A 21,808-nucleotide genomic window follows, 5' to 3' on the forward strand; every position below is an offset into this window, starting at 1 on the left:
CTGCAATTTCACTGGCTGACCAAACATATATTGACATATACAAACACATACTGTTTAAAAAGGACTTTTGAAAGATGAGAAAAGATACTGGTTAAAGATGGCTGCCATGAGTCACCTGACATTGGTATTGCAAATTGACCAGCTTTTGGAAAGTTCCACTCTGAATTAATTGCAATTCAGACGTGCCACGACATCTTTCTCTGAAATTTTATGCCTGAGGATTCAAGAACCAGTTCAATGGGATTTACTGAAATGTATTGGATATGGTATTTGCACGTCTATAAGACTACCTCTCCAGTAGAAACAGAGAGTCTGCTAGAACAATGGTTACATGGAAATATGTCTACCTATGTCATCAAGATGGATAATGACTCATACATTGGGTTAATGGCTGGGACATTACAGAATCTACCTATCCCCTGGCCATGAAACAAAAGCAACCATTGGTTCAGGCATCAGATAAACAAACCCCTTCTGAAATCATTATGGAGGAAGAGAGAGGTCATATGGCTGAAATAGCCATTTTGAAATCTCTTTAACACAAGCTGCTAAAGACACAAGCAGTGTGTGTAGTCTGAAAAAGCTGCCAATGGAGCAGTAAGGAGCTTTCTTCTCTCCCATTGTTAAGACCCTATCTTTTATGTTTTAAAAATCCAGCACTGAAATAGTGAATTTTCCATCAAGAGGAATGTCAGGTGCGAAATTCATCTCTTCTTGAAGAGATGGATTACAGACTAAAAATAAATTGTCTCCAGCAATTGCAGTTACATGGGCTTCAACTGAACTCCTGGAATCTAAAGGAACTTGGAGAAAAAATTCTGCCCAGGCAAGGACTCACAGTGAACTCTCACGTTTTTATTTTTCAGCGTTGAAGTTTAATTTGGCAAAGAAAGTAACCACCTACTGTCTAAACTTGTCACTTCAACATGTCCGTGTATTTGAATGTGGATCGCGAAAGTTCAAGAAGCACGGGCTTACCTTTTTAAATATTTTGCTATCCTTACCTGGGTGGATTTTTATCTCCGAGAAACTAACCCCTTTTTGCTTTAAACCTTAAGAAAGCCTGTCGGACTCGTTTCTTTGCAATCAGTATGTAAATAGTTAAACACAGACATTGAGTAAAATTCCTCCATCCTTCTAAATTCTCAAAGGAACCTGCTATGGTCTGACCTGGAGTGATATGATAAGGGAGTAATTTGTATCCCTCCTCACGTAGCCATAACACTAACAAAAAAGTCACAATATTTTACATTATACCCATATTTGTAGAATGTGTTATTCACAAGACTTTTTATATAGACTATCTAATCATGATAAGTTGGAACTTACCTGGTTTTATAACTGGTGTTATGTCTTGTATAAAGGTCATGGAGTTTATTGTGAGTGAATAAATCCAAGATTTTTTTTATTGCATGGTATTTCACTGGTATTCTGGGGATTGAATTCAGTGTTTGCCAACCATTTATTCCTGTGAAAACTAAGTGGCTTTGATATTATGGTGGAGGAATTTGTTCAAGTAGCGCAGCTTTGCTAAGCTTCCACTTGGATGCTTTGATTGAAAACCATTCTTGCATTAAAGGTGCAAACACCTCTAAGTATGATTATTGACTTTCCATTGCTTCAAAAGTAATCTGTATCTAACAGCTTTAATGGTAAAAATCTCAAATGGTATGCCAAATTATATTAACTTGATTGTGTTATATTTATCAAGAGACTGGATTACCACTGCATTAAGAAAAATAAATCCTTGACAAAAATTAATTTGCTGTTATAGTGCTGAGGAAGTATATTAATATATTCTTCTCTTGGCGAGGGGAATTTGTGCTAATCTTCTACTAAGATCTTTTTTAACTGGAAACTCAACCACAGAGTAGCAAATGTAAATAATGACTTCGCAAGCAAGCCTAAGTTTGGCTCACAAATTGGCATTGTCATGCACAGTAACAACAACTTGCATTAATAAAGTGTCTTTAATGTAGAAAAATATCTTGGCACTTCAGAGGTAGAATCAAAACAAGTGGGTACCCAGTTAAAGAAAACAATATGAGATGGGATGATCAAAAGACTAGTCAAAGAAGGGATTTAAACACAAATATAAGATTTGAAATTAGAGATGTTGGGGTCTGGGGATCATTATTGGTCAGTGCACATATAGGTGATGGGTAAGCTTTGAATGTGCTGAAGTCTATGAAACATGGAGACAAAACTAACCAGGAAAAAATGGGAATTGTCGAATCTGGTGATGGCAAAGGCAAGGATGAGGGTGTTAGCAGCAGATGGGTTGATGTATGTGTGGAAACAGACTGACAGAAATATAGGCAGCCTTTGATTGAGAAGATGGCATTAGTAGAACAACTTCAGATCAAATAGAGCACCACGTCTAGGTCAGTTTTCCTTAGTGAGGATCTGCATGGTGATGATATGATACACGTGAGAGCTCTAGCCATGTGCTGTGTCCATATCTGAGATTAATGATACAAATGAGCTGATTTTAACGGATTAAATTGAGCTTAAATTAAGAAATCCGGATTTTCTGTTCTGAGATGGTATAATAGAGCCTGACTTAGCAGATTGATGCTTATTATGTGTGGTCACGAGTGTGTCACGAGTGTATCTCGAGGCAAAAATGGTCCTAGCAAAGAAACAAAGCACATCAATTTACTACAAACCATCCAACAAACTTTTTGTCCAGATCAATCTGCACTGCTGTAAAATGTGTGCTCTGTCCTTGGCTGATTGTCTGCTGAAGCTTCATCCTGAACCATTTTCTTGGCAGTTTTTGTCAGTGATGGTTTACCTTTGCCTTCCACTGTCAGGCAGTGTGTGGAGAGAGACCCCAAGTCTACCTCAGCCAGAACAGGAATCAAACCCACGCTATTGGTGTTATTCTGAACCACAAGCTAGCCAACTGAGCTAGGTGGCACCCCTTTTAAAATAGGGCATGACAAAAGTACTCTACATCTAGAATTCATCTTTGTCTTTTTTTTTGAAGAATACTGAGTTTGTACTATTGCAATTACTGGATTATGGTACTTTTGATCACCTAAAGGGTCTCTAATAGAAATCCTAAGGCATCCAAAATCAAATCTCTTTCCTTTTTTAGCTGAATTGTTCAAATTGAATTTAGAACTTGAGCTTTGTTGCACATAGTTCTGTTCAATTTGATCTATGATTTTGCACACAGGGACTTGAAATAGTTTGATTATACAGTAAAATTATTAAACCAAATTGTTCCAACTTGTTTCTCTCAAATGAGAGAAGGAATTCTCAGTTCTACACAATTCAAGCAACTTTAGTAACTGGCCTCCTAGAATTTTTTTTGTTCCTTCGGAAAACCAGATAACATTGTTTCTGCCAGTATATTCTTCATGCAAAGTTTAAACAGAGGCCTGTATATTATAAGGCACAGCATGTTATAAACCTTCATGCGAGAATGTTATTGCAGAAACATTTTGTATTCACTGTTAATTGCCTGGTGCTGTGATGCAGGAGACCATAGTTCGCTCGAATATAGTAGTAAGCATTTTATGGATTTCAGTTGCTAATCAAGAATTGGTGCATTTGTCAGGAAGTAATTGGTAGTTTCAAGCAAGGAAGCTGCCCTTTTGTTTTGCTTAATGTACCTCATCACGTTAATCACACTTTGATATGTGATGAACGTAAGAAAAGTCAGGCTTGAGAAAAGGCTATTTCCCCCAGAGAACGTTGTCCTTCATTCTGTTTCTAGCTCATCCTATAGTATTCTCAAAGCAATGGATTACTCAGTTAATACCAAATTATAAAAAATACAAAACCTTAAATGAACAAATATGCACATCACAAATGTTTGTTTCAAAGTCTAGGCAGGCACATGAATTGGCGACAAAAACAAAATTGCTGGAAAAAAATCAGGTCTGACAGCATCTGTGGAGAGAGAGACAGTTAATGTTTCGAGTCCGTATAACTTCTTCAGATCTTAAAGAGAAGTAAAAATGTGGTGAAATTTATACTGTTTGGGGGGCGGGGGGGGGGGGGTGGCGGGGTGGAGCAGGTGAAGTTGGATGGAAGGCCAGCGATAGGTGGAGGCAAAGGAGAGATTGCCAAAGATATCATAACTAAAAGGTCAAAGGGGTGTTAATGGTGGCAGTACTGGCTAAAGGAGGTGCTGATGGTGACATTAAGGATAGAAACCAGAATGTGATAATAGCTGGAACAAGGGTAAGCACTCTGGAAAGAACAACATGAATAAGTGACAAAACAAAAACAGAATTACCTGGAAAAACTCAGCAGGTCTGGCAGCATCGGCGGAGAAGAAAAGAGTTGACGTTTCGAGTCCTCATGACCCTTCGACAGTTCTGTCGAAGGGTCATGAGGACTCGAAACGTCAACTCTTTTCTTCTCCGCCGATGCTGCCAGACCTGCTGAGTTTTTCCAGGTAATTCTGTTTTTGTTTTGGATTTCCAGCATCCGCAGTTTTTTTGTTTTTATCTATATGAATAAGTGACAGATGGCTCTTGTGGGGGTGGGGTTGGGGGAGGGACCGGTAGTGGGAAAAAAGATCGAAAATAGGACAAACAGGATAAAACAATGAATAAAATGAAAATAAATAATAAAAATAAGTGGATAAAATAAAAATTTAAAAATAAAAATGAACATTTGAAAAAAGGGGATCAAAAAGGGATGAGGATGGAGGAGCATGTTCATGGTCTGAAGTTGTTGAATTCACTGTTAAGCCCAGAAGGCTGTAAAGTGCCTAATCGGAAGATGAGTGTGTTGAGCTTCACTGGAACATTGCAGCAGGCCAAGGGCAGGCATGAGAGCAGGATGGAGTGTTGAAATGACAAGCAACAGGAATGTCTGGGTCAATGCTTGCGGATAGACCGAAGGTGTTCTGCAAAGCGGTCACCCAGTCTGCGTTTGGTGTCTCCAATGTAGAGGAGACCACATTGAGAGCAGCAAATGCAGTAGACCAAATTGGAGGAAACGGTCCCATCTCCTGCGCCTCTGCCCTCACACCTTCCTGTCCCTCCCAGAATCATGATAGGTTCCCTCTTGTCCTCACTTTTTCACCCCACCAGCCTTCGCATTCAAAGGATCATCCTCTGCTATTTCCAGCTTGATGCCACCACCAAACACATCTTCCCTTTTTAATGTTTATAAAGTTTCATGTACTAATTGTCATGAAATTAATCCATAAAATTTCAACTGAATGCCCGTTAGGAGCTATGCCTTTTAAATTTCTGGAAGTGAAGATTACCGCTCCTTTCGTTTTCAGATTTTTAAAATAATAAATTGCCATTAACTTTGAGTCTAGTTGACCTAGTAAGAGAGCAAGGTAATAAAGATATGTCTTTGTTCAGTAAGAAAGGTGTAATGTGACTTTTAGCATTCATTTTAAATATAGCCCAAATTATAATCTCAGTTAATTTCAAGGTGATGGAAATATAGTCACAGTTCCTGATCATAAGATCAGCATATAAAGAAATCAAGATTTTGATTTGCAATAATGTTATATTTTCCATCATTGCTGTCCATGTTTTTAACCATGTAAGCTTGAGGATAGTCCATAATCTTATCCTACCCACACAGTACTACCTTGCTTTTTTAAAAACATTTATTCTGTAAATTTATTTGGATCTGCCATTCATCAAAGAAAAAATCCAAAAGAACTGTGTCCCTGTAATCTTTCAAGAGTTTTGTTCTTCCTATTGGGAACACCATTGCTTTCACATTTGGCCCTTGTCCATGTCATCTGTTCCTTCCAAGCCTGCTACACTTATGGCATGTCTCAAATTATTCATACCATACATATTTTCTGAAATAAATGCATCACCAAAAACTGATGATCTGCCATCTCGATTTTTCTAATCCCCTCATTCAATCTAATATACAGTACTCTGTTCTCTCAGATCCAACACCAACATTGTCATTAAACCTAGCAAGGGGTGGTGCTGTTATTTTTTAGCAAACAAATTCTATCTTGTGGAGGCTGAAAACCAACTCTCTTTGACACCTGAATCACAACTCCTCCACTGAACACCAAGCCATCACATCCCAGACCATCCCATCCAATCTCCTCTGGAAATCTTATTTTACCCACCCCCACCATTTGGCTTCCAACCTCATAGACCCAACCCTGCACAGCCTGCTTCTACTTCCTTTCCAAGATACATAAACAGAAATACCTGGTAGAGGCATTTTTTTTCAGCCTGTTTGTAACATAGGAGTATTAGGAGTAGTAGTTCTCCATCCACCTTGATTACGCCACTGCTCACCCTGCCTCATGTAAGGACTCTCTTCCATTCTCCTAGTTTCTCCATCATGTCACATCTGTTCTAACAATAGAAGCTCTGGAACCCATTTTCCATAGCGTGTTAGTGACGTCAGGGATCGATGGACAGCTGGGCCTCCAGTTGGGTAGGGAACCAGTCTCTGACTATGGCAGCCAGAAAAGAATATAGGGGATTGTTCACATTGGTTGCGGGGGTTTTGATTCCCGTGGGGAGTGAAGGCGAGAGAAGATGGGCCACAGCATGACCCTCCGATGGTGGGACATCAGAGACTGAGGTGAGGGGGTTGTGCTTGGGGCAGAGTGATTGGAGGCTTCCTGAAGGGGAAGGTTTGGGAGGGTTTGGAAGAAAGGGTTGGGGGCGACAGTGGTAAGGGACTGTAGCTGATCACAGAGTCTCCTCAAGCAAGCATTGAATCCAGGAAGTAAGTGTGAAGGCACTTGCCTCCTGAATCTACTTTCCTCACCTTGAGGAAGCTTCCGAGTTCCCTAAGGGGTAGGAAACCCAACCAGCAGCTGTTAAAACTTTCAAAAGCTGCATGCTAATAGAGCTTGCATACTCATTATCATACTTAAAGCTGCAATCCACCTCCTTAAATCAGGTTAGTTGTCTACCCAACTTCTGGCTTCTGTTAAAGCTGGAAATGGGTGAGTTGAAGGCAAGTTTGGGTCAGGAAACAGATTTCTGACACATTAGCTGTCTGTTTCATTTAGTTAAAATTCAGTCCATTAGCTTTTTGTCTTCCCACAGATATTGTTTGACCTGTTGAGTATTTTCTGTTATTATTTCTGATTTCTAGTATCCAGGTATTTTGTCTTTATACCAAAAACTGATATTAATTGACCTTTCATTGCATTTGTTTCTGTGTCGTCTTTATGTAACCAAATTTGCTGCCAACTTTCCCTATATAGCTACAAAGGTTGCAGTTCAAAATAATTCTTTGGATCTGACTTTGGGATGGAATAAGGAGCTTCATTAATGCAAGTATAAATTTGCAATATTATTAAATATTAGCTTGAGTTCATTATACTAGAGTAATATCTTGTGTCCAATTGTATATGGATGGTTAATTAACAAATCCATTCTTTATATGGTATATCCTGAGTCACAGCTCCAACATTTACTAATCACTCTCCATCGCATAATGTTCAAATTCTGCAGGTGTGCATCCTTTTTCCCGGAGATGATAACTTATTTTAATTTTGTCATTTCATCTAAATCATGTTCTTGGATAAATAATTTCAAAGGACTATGACTTTAGACTTGATAAATTTCACAATAGCTGGATTTGAAAATAATAGAGCAATTTTTGAAATTATTAAATTTCAGTAATAAAGTATTTTTCAACCCATTCCCTATTCTACTTTAATGGATCTAGTTAATACTTTGTGGAACTCAATGTTGCACAATTCAGAATGTAAAACCCTGAAAGGAGTAATTTGGCATTAACTAATGAAGTGGTTCATATCCATAGGGATAATAAGAATGCTTGATGTAAAGCTGTAATTTTGCTCAGCAGGTTGAAACTTGTATTAGCAAGTCCCAAAAGATGAGAGCGAAATAATTATGAAGGGAAATTCTCTGGGCCAACATCTTGAATGTAATTACTATTAGCCATTTAAGCAAATAAACCCAAATAGTTGATTGAAGATGTTTTTGTAAATCTTATCTCAAAATTTAGATTTTGAAAATGGCTTGCATTACTGGAAAAGCATTATAATTAAGTATTGCTGCAACAAAAAGATGCTGTGGAAGTTTTTTGTCTTGCACTCAACGGGACAGATGCAAGAATACCAAATTTCAAAGGAAACAACTTATCCTGCATGAAAAAAGGGTACTCTTTAGTTGGCAAGTGGACTCTGGTTGAGGCGTTGACATGGAAAATGCACCTGGGAACAGTTATCCCCTCAGCTTTTACTTGTTTGGAAAAGGCAAGTCAACTCTGGTTAAAGTGTTGCTATGAGGAATGCACCGGGAACAGTTGTTCCCCATGCTTTTTAACTGAAAAAAGTACAATGCCTGGACACGTTCTTGCTGCTTGCAGAGGACAGGGCCCTGCATATGAACATATGTAGCTTCTAGCAAGCGTAAGTGAGCCACATTGCAAGTCTGTCTGATAATCTTAAATTGTTTTTTGGCGTAATTCTTGTGATCGGACAGCACTTATTGAATAATCGCAGAATCACATCTAACATTGAACCCTACATTGAGTTTTGCAAGCATGGGCTGGTTGAGTACGGTCAGTAGTTGTATATTGCGAATAGCCAAAGGGACGTGCTGTTTGATATGATCCACCAGTCATTGGGACATATAGCCTACATACCTGGCATTGCACCAGAACTGAAACTTATGTACCACATTGCTGATTTGTGTGGTCATTTTTTGGCTTGACAGCAGTGCAGGAGCCCCAACTGCCCCTTCTTCCAGAGGGTGCAATTCCTCCCTCTGCACAGCCAAACATCTCAGTCGCTCTCTTTTCCATCGTCTTTGCTCTCTAAGCCACGAGGCATACAGCTAGAACACCAGGATCCATGATCCTGTTATTGTACTCCTGCAGTATGAAAGAGAGATGCATGAATTAGCATAGGTATTCGAAGAACCTGTATTGGTTAAGTCTGAAGGCCCCTTAATGCATTCTGGAGAGTGCTGGCCACCACTTGGATGGCCAGAGATTAGTGCGCTGCATGGCTGCCTGAAACCCCACCCACCTCTGCCCCACTCCACCTGTCTGATTTGTGGCAGCTTTGCCCATTGGACTGCATGCTGTGCTCTCAACTCAAGCGCAGGCATTCTCCTAACCTGTACTGCAAGGCTGCATTGTTAGTTTGAACCATGGAGGGGGAAACTGGTCCGAACCGGGATGACAACATTGCAAGGGGCTGTGAACGCCTTCACCAGTGACTGCTCCATGGCCAGCTTTAGCAAGGAGATTGTACAACATGCCCAGTCGTCCAACTTTTTTGCAGTCCAATGAAACGCTTATTACTTTGCAGTCTGTGCACGAGGGGTGTAAATCTCTAGTGCGTTTGGTGGCACTTTGATGCCTCTGCATTGCTTGAGTGGGCAGAGAAGCTGACACGAACCATATCAATGTGGCTGCGCTGGAACTGTCTCAGCTGCAGAGGAATGGTCACTTTATATAAGATTTCCCTAATACGTGGCTACTTCCCTCATCCACTTCCCACCCATACCCCACATGTGCTTGTGCACTACCTTCAACTGCAGAGCAGCCCTTGCCCCGCCCCCAAGTCACCTCAACCGCAGGGCAGCCCTTGCTGCGCCCGCGCCCTCCCCCCCCCCCCCCCCCCCCCCCCGCGGCCAAACACACCTCAACCTTGAAGTCAACAAGTGACCTGGGTAAGCACTCTGCAACGTTACTATGTACTCACCTCGGAGTTCCCCTCAAAGTGCTGCCCGCCAAGTGCACGCCTTTTATATGCTATTGTGAAACATGACATGGGGGTGGACAACCCAGTGGGGTTGGGGGGGGTTGATTCCAGCAGGCTGGCTTTATGATGATAGGCTGATGTATTACAGTGAAGTTCTGGACGTCTGATGGCGGGAAATGTGGCCCACCATTGGCGGGTGGAGTGGATGACCGCAAACTGGCTTCACGACATTGTGAAACCAATTTTTGGCTGCCTTGTCATATTACCCACTCCAGCAGGCACGGAAAACCCCGGCCTTAGTATTAAATTACTTAATTATTAGTTTGTTTTTTAAACTGTTGACAGAAACTTACTTGAGATTTTTAAAAATGAATTTCTTAAATAGTAAAAAATGCATTGCTATACTACAGTACTCCTCTAAGGCTGCTTTTCTACACACTCAGATCAAACAGGAAACCTAGTGATCAGTTATGCAACAGAAACTGCTATTAATATTCAAATACTCCGTGTCTGAAGAGAGAAGACAATTCAGTAGGATGATAATGAAGATGATAAATGATAAATTTGGCTAAGGGATACAAAAGGTATTATACAAGTGGTAGTCTTCCACTAGGGAATTTTCACAGGAGGTACACAATGAGTGCAGTAGATGGTCACAATTTAAAAAGTTTAGTGCTATTTTTGATATACATTAATGACTTGGACTTAGGGATTAAGGGCACAGTTTTGAAATTTGCAGATGACATAACCATGGAAGTGAAACCTTATGGGTGTTTAAAGTCATGGTTTAGATAGAGTAAATGAAGTGAAATTGTTTCCACTGGCTGAACAGCCAGTAACAAAGGGCACAGATATAAGGTGATTGGCAAAAGAACCAGAGTCATCAAGGGGAAACAAAAACAGAAACAGTAATACCTGGAAAAACTCAGCAGGTTTGGCAGCATCGGCAGAGAAGAGGACAGTTGACATTTCGAGTCCTCATGACCCTTCAACAGAACTAAGTAAAAATAGAAGAGAGATGAAATATAAGCTAGTTTGGGGGTGGGGGGGGAAGGGGGGGACAAGTATAGCTGGATAGAGGGCCAGTGATAGGTGGAGATAACCAAAAGATGTCACAGACAAAAGGACAAAGAGATGTTGAAGGTGGTGATATTATCTGAGGAATGTGCTAATTAAGGGTAGAAAGCAGGACAAGAAAGGTACAGATAGCCCTAGTGGGGGTGGGGTGAAGGTATCAAAAAAGGCTAAAGGTAGAGATAAAACAATGGATGGAAATGCATTTAAAAATAATGGAAGTAGGTGGGAAAAGAAAAATCTATATAAGTTATTGGGAAAAAAGCGGGGGGGGAATTGGAAAGAGGGTGGGGGATAGAGCAGAAAGCTCATGATCTAAAATTGTTGAACTCAATATTCAGTCCGGAAGGCTGTAAAGTGCCTAGTCGGAAGATGAGGTGCTGTTCCTCCAGTTTGTGTTGAGCTTCACTGGAACAATGCAGTAAACCAAGGATGGACATGTGGGCATGAGAGCAAGGTGGAGTGTTGAAATGGCAAGCCACAGGGAGGTCTGGGTAATGCTTACGGACAGACCAAAGGTGTTCTGCAAAGTGGTCACCCAGTCTGTGTTTGGTCTCTCCAATATAGAAGAAACAGCATTGGGAGCAACGAACGCAGTAGACTAAATTGAGGGAAATGCAAGTGAAATGCTGCTTCACTTGAAAGGAGTGTTTGGGCCCTTGGACGGTGAGGAGATGGGAAGTAAAGGGGCAGGTGTTGCACCTTCTGTGGTTGCATGGGAAGGTGCTGTGGGAGGGGGCTGAGGTGTAGGGAGTGATGGAGGAGTGGACCAGGGTATCCCGGATGGAACGATCCCTGCGGAATGCCGTGGGGGGTGGGGGGGTGAAGGGAAGATGTGTTTGGTGGTGGTATCATTGCTGGAGTTGGCAGAAATGGCAGAGGATGATCCTTTGAATGTGGAGGCTGGTGGGGTGATAAGTGAGGATAAGGGGGACCCTGTCACATTTCTGGGAGGGAGAAGAAGGTGTGAGGGTGGATGCGCGGGAGATGGGCCGGACATGGTTAAGGGCCTTGTCAACGACAAGGTTGGAAAACCTCAGTTAAGGAAGAAGGAGGACATGTCAGCGGAACTGTTTTTGAAAATGGCATCATCAGAACAGATGCGACGGAGGCGAAGGAATTGAGAGAATGGGATGGAGTCCTTACAGGAAGCGGGGTGTGAGGAGCTGTAGTTTTGGTAACGGTAGGAGTCGGTAGGCTTGTAATGAATACTGGTGGACAGTCTATCACCAGAAATTGAGACAGAGAGGTCAAGGAAGGGAAGTGTCAGAGATGGAGCATGTGAAAATGATGGAGGGGTGGAAATTGGAAGCAAAATTAATAAATTTTTCCAGGTCCAGACGAGAGCATGAACCAGCACCAAAGTAATCATCGATGTACCGGAGAAAGAGTTGTGGGGGCGGCTAGAGTAGGACTGGAACAAGGAATGTTCCATATACCCCATAAAGAGACAGGCATAGCTGGGGCCGATGTAGGTACCCATAGCCACACCTTTTATTTGGAGGAAATGAGAAGTGTTTCAGGAGAAATTGTTCAGTGTGAGAACAAGTTCAGCCAGACGGAGGAGAGTAGTGGTGGATGAGGATTGTTCGGGCCTCTGTTCCAGGAAGAAGCGGAGAGACATAAGACCATCCCGTTGGGGGATGGAGGTGTAGAGGGATTGGACGTCCATGGTGAAGAGGAGGTGGTTGGGAACTGGAAATTGTTGATATGATGTAGGGTGTCAGAGGAATCACGGATGAAGGTGGGAAGGAACTGGACAAGGAGAGAGAATGGAGTCAAGATAGCAAGAAATGAGTTCCGTGGGGCAGGAACAGGCTGACACGATCGGTCTGCCTGGACGGTCCTGTTACCTTGTTGAAGTGAAAACACACAGCCTCCCTTAAAAGGTTTCAACAAATGACCTGCTTCCTGAGAATAGATTGTTTGCCTGCCTTTGTTAAAACCAGACCTGGGCAGGTTGAGTGCCTGTTTGGAACTTTTCATGTTTTTACTTCACACCTGACCCAATTCATCTGTGTTTTTATGGGGTGGTTGGTTATAATTACCCCCTCTCTGTTACATACATACCTGATATATTGTCGTTTTTTAGCCTACCAAAGCTGAAAAGGCTTGCACAATTACCCTCTCCCTCTGAGGAATCTACAATTCCTATTCATCATTTTTAATAGGCCTTTTTGTCCTCACTTTTAGCATTTTCTTAGTTCCTGTAAGGCATTGCCAGGAATTACTAGGTGGGATAATGAAACTGAGAACACTTATTGAAAGAATAAACATTAATATGTGATTAAGAGCTGAATTAACTGCATAAGTGCAGTTGCATGTTTGTTGGTGACCTCAAATTGGTGTGATTTTTTAAATTCAAATTTTCTGCATATTTAAATGACTATTCCCAGAATTTTGTGAATAGTGAGCCTTTTTTTAAAAGAAGCTGATCTATCAATGTGTTTTAAACTGGATCTCAAGCATCTCCTACCAGGAAATTATTTTTGTAATTGGATTACAGTGCTGCATATTCTGAGTATTTACAGCTGTTAGTCCTGACTGATTAGTGGAAATATTAGCGTTTTACGAATGATACAGCGTGTATTTACAATATGGCCTACATTGTTTCAGTTATCATGAAATTGCAGAATAGCAACAGATTTATTGCTTTAGGTATGTTGTTTTAGCTATGCAATGGTGGAAAACGGGTTGGTTTGTTATAAAGAGCAGTTATTTTGAATAACTTGGTTCCCAAGTGACAGAGATTGCAGAACCCTGAGGTACAGAGGGACCTGGATCCCTTAGTACATGAATCACAAACATTTGCCCAGGACATTCAGCAGGAGTGGTTAAAAAGGCTTTTAACCAACTACAGTGGTATAAAGTTGGATATTTGCTCTAGTAGTTTAATGTCATTGCTTGCAACCACGAAAGATTTTTCTAAACTAAATCTGAGATTTGTTGACACAAATTGTGATAATTATGGGAACTGTTCAACAGGTTGATGTTTCACCATCAAACTTGGTTGCTTGTATAAATTAACCACCAATTTCAGAATTAAACCAACTGTACAATGGTTGGCACATTTGTGACCAAAATATTCATTAGTTGACAAAACACTGGACCCTGTGAAGTCAGTAAACATTATATTACTTACACACACATACTAAACATTTGAATCTAGTCAGCCAAGTGGGATGAACCACAATTTTGAAATAATCAGCAAAGGAACACATTTAAGTAACTATTGTACTGTAGTAAATGTTTAGAATGCAATTCCAGTATTTGCTGTAATGGCAGTGGAGAATAAACTAATATTTATGATTCAAATACTGTTCATTTGGGTTTGTGTGCAGTTAGTATGTAAATAGAAAACTATATTTTTTAAATTGAGTCAACAAACAATCCATGAAAGCAAGCTTAAAGATCCAACAAATAGAGTTTTTTTTTATTTGTATCTTGTAGATGGTGGACAGCCTTTGAGGAGTCTTAGAAACTAGGAGTAGACCATTTGGCCCTTCGAGCCTGCTCCGCCATTCAATATGATCATGGCTGATCCCCTATCTCAATGCCATATTCCCGCTTTCTCTCCATATCCCCTGATGCCCCTAATATCCAAAAATTTATCAATTTCTTTCTTGAATATACTCAGTGACCCAGCCTCCACAGCTTTCTGTGGTAGAGAATTCCACAGGTTGACCACCTTCTGAGTGAAGAAATTTTTCCTCATCTCAGTCCTAAGTGGCCTGTCCCGTATCCTGAGACTGTGGCCCTTGGTTCTAGACTCCCCGACCAGGGAAAACATCCTCCCTGCATCTAATCTGTCTAGCCCTGTTAGAATTTTATAAGTTTCAATCAGATCCCCCTCATTCTTCTAAACTCTGGTTCGACTGGACCTGCATTCACTAATCTCTCTGCTTACAACAGTCCTGCCATCCCCCGGTATCAGCCTAGTGAACCTTCGCTGCACTCCCTCTATGGCAAGTATATCCTTTCTCAGGTAGGGAGACCAAAACTGCACACACTACTCCAGGTGTGGTCTCACCAAGGCCTTGTATAACTGCGGTAAGACATCCCTGCTTCTGAACTCAAAAATCCTCTTGCAATGCAGGCCAACATACCATTTGCCTTCCTAATTGTTTACTGCACCTGCCTATTTACTTTCATTGACTGGTGTACAAGGACACCCCAATCCCTTTGTACATCCACATTTCCCAATATATCATCGTTTAAATAACACTCTGCCTTTCTGTTTTACACACCGAAGTGTATAACTTCACATTTATCCATGTTATACTGCATCTGCCATGTGTTTGTCCACAAACACAACTTGTCTAAATTGCCCTGAAGCTTCCTTGCGTCCTCAACTCTCAACCCCACCCAGTTTTGTGTAGTCAGCAAACTTGGAAATATTGCATTTGGTTTCCTCATCCAAGTCATTTATACATACATCATGAGTAGCTGTGGCCCAATCACTGATCCCCGCGATACACTACTAGTCACTGTCTGCCATCCGGAGGAAGACCCATTTATTTCCCCACTCTGTTTCTGGTCTGTCAACCAATTCTCAATCCATTGCAAAGGAGCTTCATGTTTTGAGGTTTGTGATTTCTGCTGTCAGGTCATTATTAGGTCTGTTGTAGGCCTGTTTTAGGTGGAGGTTGTCCTTCACCATGTAATTTGCTTTTGGTACTACACACGGGCCAATAGAATGCCTTTTTCACTTTTTTTTATTTGCCTAATGTAATGCTGGAAGCCATTAGTATATCATACATGAAGTCCTAAATCCTGTTTAACTGACAGTTCTAAAGGTAAATCGCATTCTTAATAGACATCTCTCCTCTTGATTCAATGATTCCAATGTTAGGCTCCTGAACTTTGGACTTGGAATTCAAATAAGTTTTTGTTTTTAGAATTCTTCATCAGAAATTGAGTGCCACCACCTCTTGGACTCCCCTGTATTTACTATAATACAGTAGTAATTTATTCATTGGAGCAAGGCCATTTGTAGTGAATAATTGCTGCTTGTGGTAAATGATAAAACGTTGACTGAAAATGTTCTGTAGAAGTGCAATAATGAACAGTTTTCAGTTTGAAATTGGTGTTTCAATATGAAACTAGCGATTTAGGTCTGATGAGATCCTCTTGAAAGTTTAGATCCTGCTTAACAATGAAAATACTATTGAAGCCGTTGCTTTTTCATTTCTCGGTACAAAAATTAGATAAAGAAGCCTACTCCATTCTTTGGTTTGATGAGTTCTGCCAAGAGATACTTTATTACAGAGATGATAGTGCTTTGCTGCACTAGTGACATCATGAGCATGTAGCTGGTGTACTTGGATTTATTTGTAACATACTACAATAAATACATGTATTCATGCATTTTTCTATCTAATGTCAACAGCAAATGCTTTCAATAATGAATAGTACTAGAAAAATAACTAAGCTTTAGTTCTGCCTGTATGTCAAAAGAAATTCTGACGTGGGCAGCTACTATTCTGACAGATTCTTCTTGATTATAAGCATTATACTATTTACTGTCCCTCGTGCTTCAGATCAGACTGTTTTGGATGGCTGTTTGAAATCATGTTGCATTATCTAGTTCAATCATTAGCTTCAGTTCGCCAACTCTGATATTGGCATCAGCTTGAGAGGACAAGCCATCACATTAACACAGCTGTTGCATGACTTGAGTCCAGCTGTAAGCTCCCTTCAAGAGATGCTTGGTATGTGAACATGAGTGTTATGTAGAAGTGCAGTAATAAACATCAAGAGCTTGGAATTAGTGTTGTGAAATTAAGCCACAGATTTTAGCCAGTTAGATCTTGGTGGATCTCAGTTGTCAGATAACACTTGAATCTTTAAAATGATTTGTTTCTACCCTCCGTAAACTTGAGTTAATCTGAAACTGCCTATGTCTTAACTTGCGCCAAGTCCCACTCACCTACTAGCCTGTGCTTGCTGACCTACACTGGCTCCCAATCAAGCAACATCTTGAATTAAAAGTTCTCATCCTTGCTTTCAAATCCCTTCATCACCTTGCTCCTCTCAATTTCTATAATCTCCTCCAGCCCCACAACCCTCTGAGATCTCTGCACTCATCGTATTCTGGCTTCTTGAGCATTTCCAATTTTAATTGCTCCACCATTGGTGGCTGCACTCAGGTGCTTAGGATCTAAGCTCAGGAATTCCCTTCCTACACCACTCCACCTCTCTGCTTCACTTTCCTCCTTTAAGACACTTTGTAAAACCAAGCCTTTGATCATCTGACCTAATATCTCCTAATGTGGCTTGGTGCCATGTTTTATAATATTGATGTGAAGTGCTTTGGACATTTTATTATGTTTAAAGGTGCTGTATAAGATGTGAAATAACTACAGGGAATTAATTGCTGGATTCAAGTGACTTTCATGTGAAAGCTTTTTTTTGAGACACAATTGCAAAATATATTACAATACAGTTCTGTATCGCAACATATTGCTTTCAGCATCAGTTTAGCATTTTGTCATTTAATTTTTCTCAGGGGTAGGGGCAGGATAGTGGTTTTGAGGTCACAACCAAATTAGCCAGAATGCCAGAGCAGGCTCGAGTGGTCACTTGGCCTACTCTTAATTCATATGTTTGCATACTTTTTAATTTTTTTTCCCCCTTTGCTGGTGGACAGCTCTAATAAATGGGGCCTGCTGGTTCTTCCACCCAAGTGGTCATTGTTTATGCACGATGCAGTGATTGCCTTTGTAACATTGCAGTCAAATTCAGTCTGCATCCAATGTCCACATATGCACTCCCTGCACGGAATGCTGTTTAGTCACTTGAAGTTGGAACCTGGGATACTTTTGCCTTCCATGTTCCAAACACTAGTGTCAGTTAAGTATAAATCTCTCCCTGCCCCATCTGTTGTATTCCAGATAACTTGAGTACAGACCTGAGACCATTGTTCACTTGCTCATTGCCTTAACCTGCTGAGCCATCAAAGGATTCCTTCAGGTAAATTCAGCTAAGCAGCTGTATATATTTAACAACTTTTTCTTGTCCTTATCCACAGGTTCTTAATCTGTATAACATCATTGCCAATAGGACTTTAGTAACTCTGCTGTGAATTTTTTGTAATTTTTCTACTTCAAGACAAATCCATAGTATAGTTATAGATTTTGGCCTTCAAAATGTTCTCCAGATATAATCTCAGGATTTGGAAGTGTATAAAGCTAGTGTCATGCCCAGTTCAGGCATGGCAATATTAGTATTTTGTTTCAAAAATGTACACCAAATGCTGTTTAAGGAGCTCACGGTATTGGGGGTAATGGATTAGCATAGATTAAAGATTGGTTAACGCACATAAGACGGAGTCAGAATTAATGGATCTTTTTCAGGTTGGAAAGAAGTAACTAGTGAAGTGCCACAAGGATCAGTCCTAAGGCCTCAATTATTTACTGTCTGTATTAATGACTTGGAGGAGGGGGCAGAATGTAATGTATCCAAATTTGCTGACGATACAAAAATAGCTGGGAAAGCATGTTGTAATGAGGATATAAGGAATCTGCAAGGAGATATAGGTAGGTTGAGTGAGTGGGCAAAAACATGGCAGACGAAGTTTTAATGCCGGAAAGTGTGAAGTCATGCACTTTGGTAGGAAGAATCAAAAGGCAGACTATTATTTAAATGGAGGGAGACTCCAAAAAAGTGCAGCGCAGATGGACCTTGGATGTTCTTGTGCATGAAGCACAAAAAGTTAGCATGCAGGTGCAGCAAGTAATTAAGAAGGCAAATGGAATTTTGGCCTATGTTGCTAGAGGGTTGGAGTTTAAAAATAGCGAAGTCTTGTTACAACTGTACAGGGTGTTGGTGAGGCCGCAGCTGGAGTACTGTGTACAGTTTGGTCCCTGTATTTAAGAGGATATACAGCATTGGAGGCAGTTCAAAAGAGATTCACTAGGCTGATCCCTGGGATGGAAGTGTTCATTTGTCAAGAACGGCTAAATAGGTTAGGCCTTTATTCATTAGAGTTTAGAAGAATGAGGGGTGATCTTATTGGAACATACAAGATTCTGAGGCGGCTTGACAGGGTCGAAATTAAGATGTTTCCACCAGTAGGGGAAATCTTGAACTAGGGGGCATAGTTATAGAATAAGGGGATGCTCATTTAAAACTGAGATGCAAAGGAATTTCTTCTAAAAGTAGTGAATGTCTGGAATTGTCTACATCAGAGAGTTGTGGAGGCTAGGTCACAAAGTATTTAAAGAGGAGGTAGATAGATTTTTGAAATATGAGGAGCTGGCACGAAATACGAGTTGAGGCCTGGGGCAGATCAGCCAGGATCTTATTGAATGGTGGGGCATGCTTGAGGGGCCGAATGGCTTACTCCTATTTCTTATGTTCTTAAGGTGGCTATAGCATATCATGTGACTGGCAGTCTTTGCTCCAGACAGGCCTGAAACTCTGGCAAATACCTAATTACACATGGGCAATCAGACACTTGTGAAATTCATGCATCCCTTTATTAAGGATGAACCTTCAACAAACAGAACTATGATACACCAGCTGATTAATCTTTCTGCTTCACCATGGATAATAGAGATGTTGAAATTCAATGGGCTTTTTTTTATTTATTTGTGGGATGTGGGCATCGCTGGCTAGACTAGCATATATTGCCCATCCCTAATTGCCCAAGAAGGTGTTGGTGAGCTGCTGCCTTGAACCATTGCAGTCCGTGTGGTGTAGTTAGACCCAGTGCTGTTAGGAAGGCAGTTCCAGGATTTTGACCCAGCGACAGTGAAGGAACGGCAATATATTTCCAAGTCAGGATGGTGTGTGACCTTGGAGGGGAACTTCCAGATGGTGGTGTTCCCATACATCATCTGTCCTTGTCCTTCTAAATGGTAATGGGTTTGGAAGATGTTGTCTAAGGAGCCTTGGTGAGCTCCTACAGTGTATCCTGTCGAAGCTACACACTGCTGCCACTATTCGTTGGTGGTGGAGGGAGTGAGTGTTTGTGGATGGGGTGCCAATCAAGCTTTGTCTTGGATGGTGCCAAGCTTCTTGAGTGTTGTTGGAGCTGCACTCATCCAGGCAAGTGGAGAATGTTCCATCACAATCCTGACTTGTGCCTTGTAGACGGGGACTCAGAGGAGTTACTCGTCGCAGGATTCCTAGCCTCTGACCTGCTCTTGTAGCCACAGTATTTATATGGTTAGTCCAGTTCAGTTTCTGGTCAATGGTAACTCCCTGGATGTTGATAGTGGGGGAGCCAGCGATGGTAATACCATTGAATGTCAAGGGGCGATGGTTAAATTCACAAAATCACAGAATTGTTATGGCGCAGAAGGAGGCCTTTTGGCCCATCTTGTTGGAGATGGTCATTGCCTGGCACTTGTGTGGTATTAAAGTTACTTGCCATTTGTCAGCCCAAGCCTGAATATTGTTCAGGTCTTGCAGCATTTGGACATGGACTGCTTCAGTATCTGAGGAATTGCAGAATGGTGCTGAACATTGTGCAATCAGCAGCGAATATCCCCACTTCTGACCTTATGATGGAAGGAATGTCACTGATGAAGCAGCTGAAGATGGTTGGGACACTACCCTGAGGAACTCCTGCAATGATGTCCTAGAACTGAGATGATTGACCTCCAACAACCACAACCATCTTCCTTTGTGCCAGGTATGACTCCACCCAGCGGAGAGTTTTCTCCAGATTTCCATTGGCTCCAGTTGGCCGTATATGAAATGCATCTCCTCAACCTATCATTGTATTGTGGTGGCTCCTCATGCCAACACAGAAACCTTGGCTGTCTGAAACTCCATATGTAAAAAGCCACAACGCAAGATGTTTACTGGCCTAATATTCCACCTTATTTGGAAAAGGACATAGGACTTGTCCCAATTCACATGGGTGAGGCAGCCATGTTACCTGTTTTCAAAAATAACAATGGAAGCTGTTAGAAACACCATGACAGATACTATCAGAAACGCCATCAGACCAGCTGCAAGACAATTACACAGCCAAGAGAGTATATGGCTATATCTTGAAAGTGGGAGAAAGACTCTCTTCCTGCCCCCAAACTTGTTCCAACTTCAAGCTTACCTGGGAGCGGACCTCCTGGAAATTCAATTACAAGAAGCCTCACAGCCTACTGAGAATCCCCTACTTTTACAAGACCTCCACTCCAGCTAAAGCATCAATTCATCCAAGAAACCCCAAACCTGCTATGAAAGAAACTAAAATAATTCAATATTGTAATTGTATTTTTTTTCTTCACCTGTGTCTGCTGTTTGTGTGTGTGATAAGTGTGTAGGACACTGAATTTAAACCTCCGGGGTAATCATGTGCTAATAATATTTTTAAATTCACAAAAAGCTTGCTGCTGAAATCATTTAAATCGAGACAAACTACTCTTGAGGATAAGGAAACATGCTAACCTCACAAATGAAAATACTTTGATCATGGACAACAACAAAACATACAAATGCTGTCCATGACACTGGTGTGACTTACTATTAGTCACAAATCTGTCACTGCTGGTGGGAATAATTTTGTGGTATGAATAAAGAGCAAGACCAGCTCTTCTGTCTCAAGATTCTAACTCTGTCAACTCTCAGTACCTACATAACAACTTTGGAACATTTTGGGACATTTTGAGGTTGTGAAAATCACTATATAAGTGCAAGTTCTTTATTAAATAAAATTTTTCTAAACCTTAAGACCGAGTGTGTGACTGAAAATGCTATATAGTATATGCTGCAACCCAGAAAAGTTATACTAAGTTAATTTTTTTTAAAAATCTTAAATCTCAAAGCAAATCATACGTTGGAGCTTGAATAAAAACAGGAAATGCTGGAAATATTCACGTCCGGCATATGACCTGATAAATTAACTCTGTTTCTGAGTCTGCACAGATGCTGCCTGACCTGCGGAGTATTTATAGCATTTTCTGTTTTAATTTCAGATTTCCTGCATTTTCAGTATTTTGCTTTTGTGACTTATTAAAGTTCATTGACTTAAGCACATTTTTCCCCAAATAGTGGTACCAGCGTTCTTTATGATCATAGTCAAATATAGATTAAGTAGCCAGCCTTAAACTTAGTTTGATTGCTATA

At 40.9% G+C, this 21,808-nt stretch overlaps 1 protein-coding gene across 8 annotated transcripts in view; it reads left to right on the forward strand.

Moving 5' to 3' along the window:
* The window catches only part of LOC121269805 (D-glucuronyl C5-epimerase-like), a 115,274-nt gene that overhangs the window by 87,227 nt on the left and 6,239 nt on the right, over positions 1–21,808 (forward strand). The gene's annotated exons all lie outside the window — the stretch shown is intronic.

Source organism: Carcharodon carcharias, chromosome 26, assembly GCF_017639515.1.
Source record: "Carcharodon carcharias isolate sCarCar2 chromosome 26, sCarCar2.pri, whole genome shotgun sequence".
NCBI classification, from domain to species: Eukaryota; Metazoa; Chordata; class Chondrichthyes; order Lamniformes; family Lamnidae; genus Carcharodon; species Carcharodon carcharias.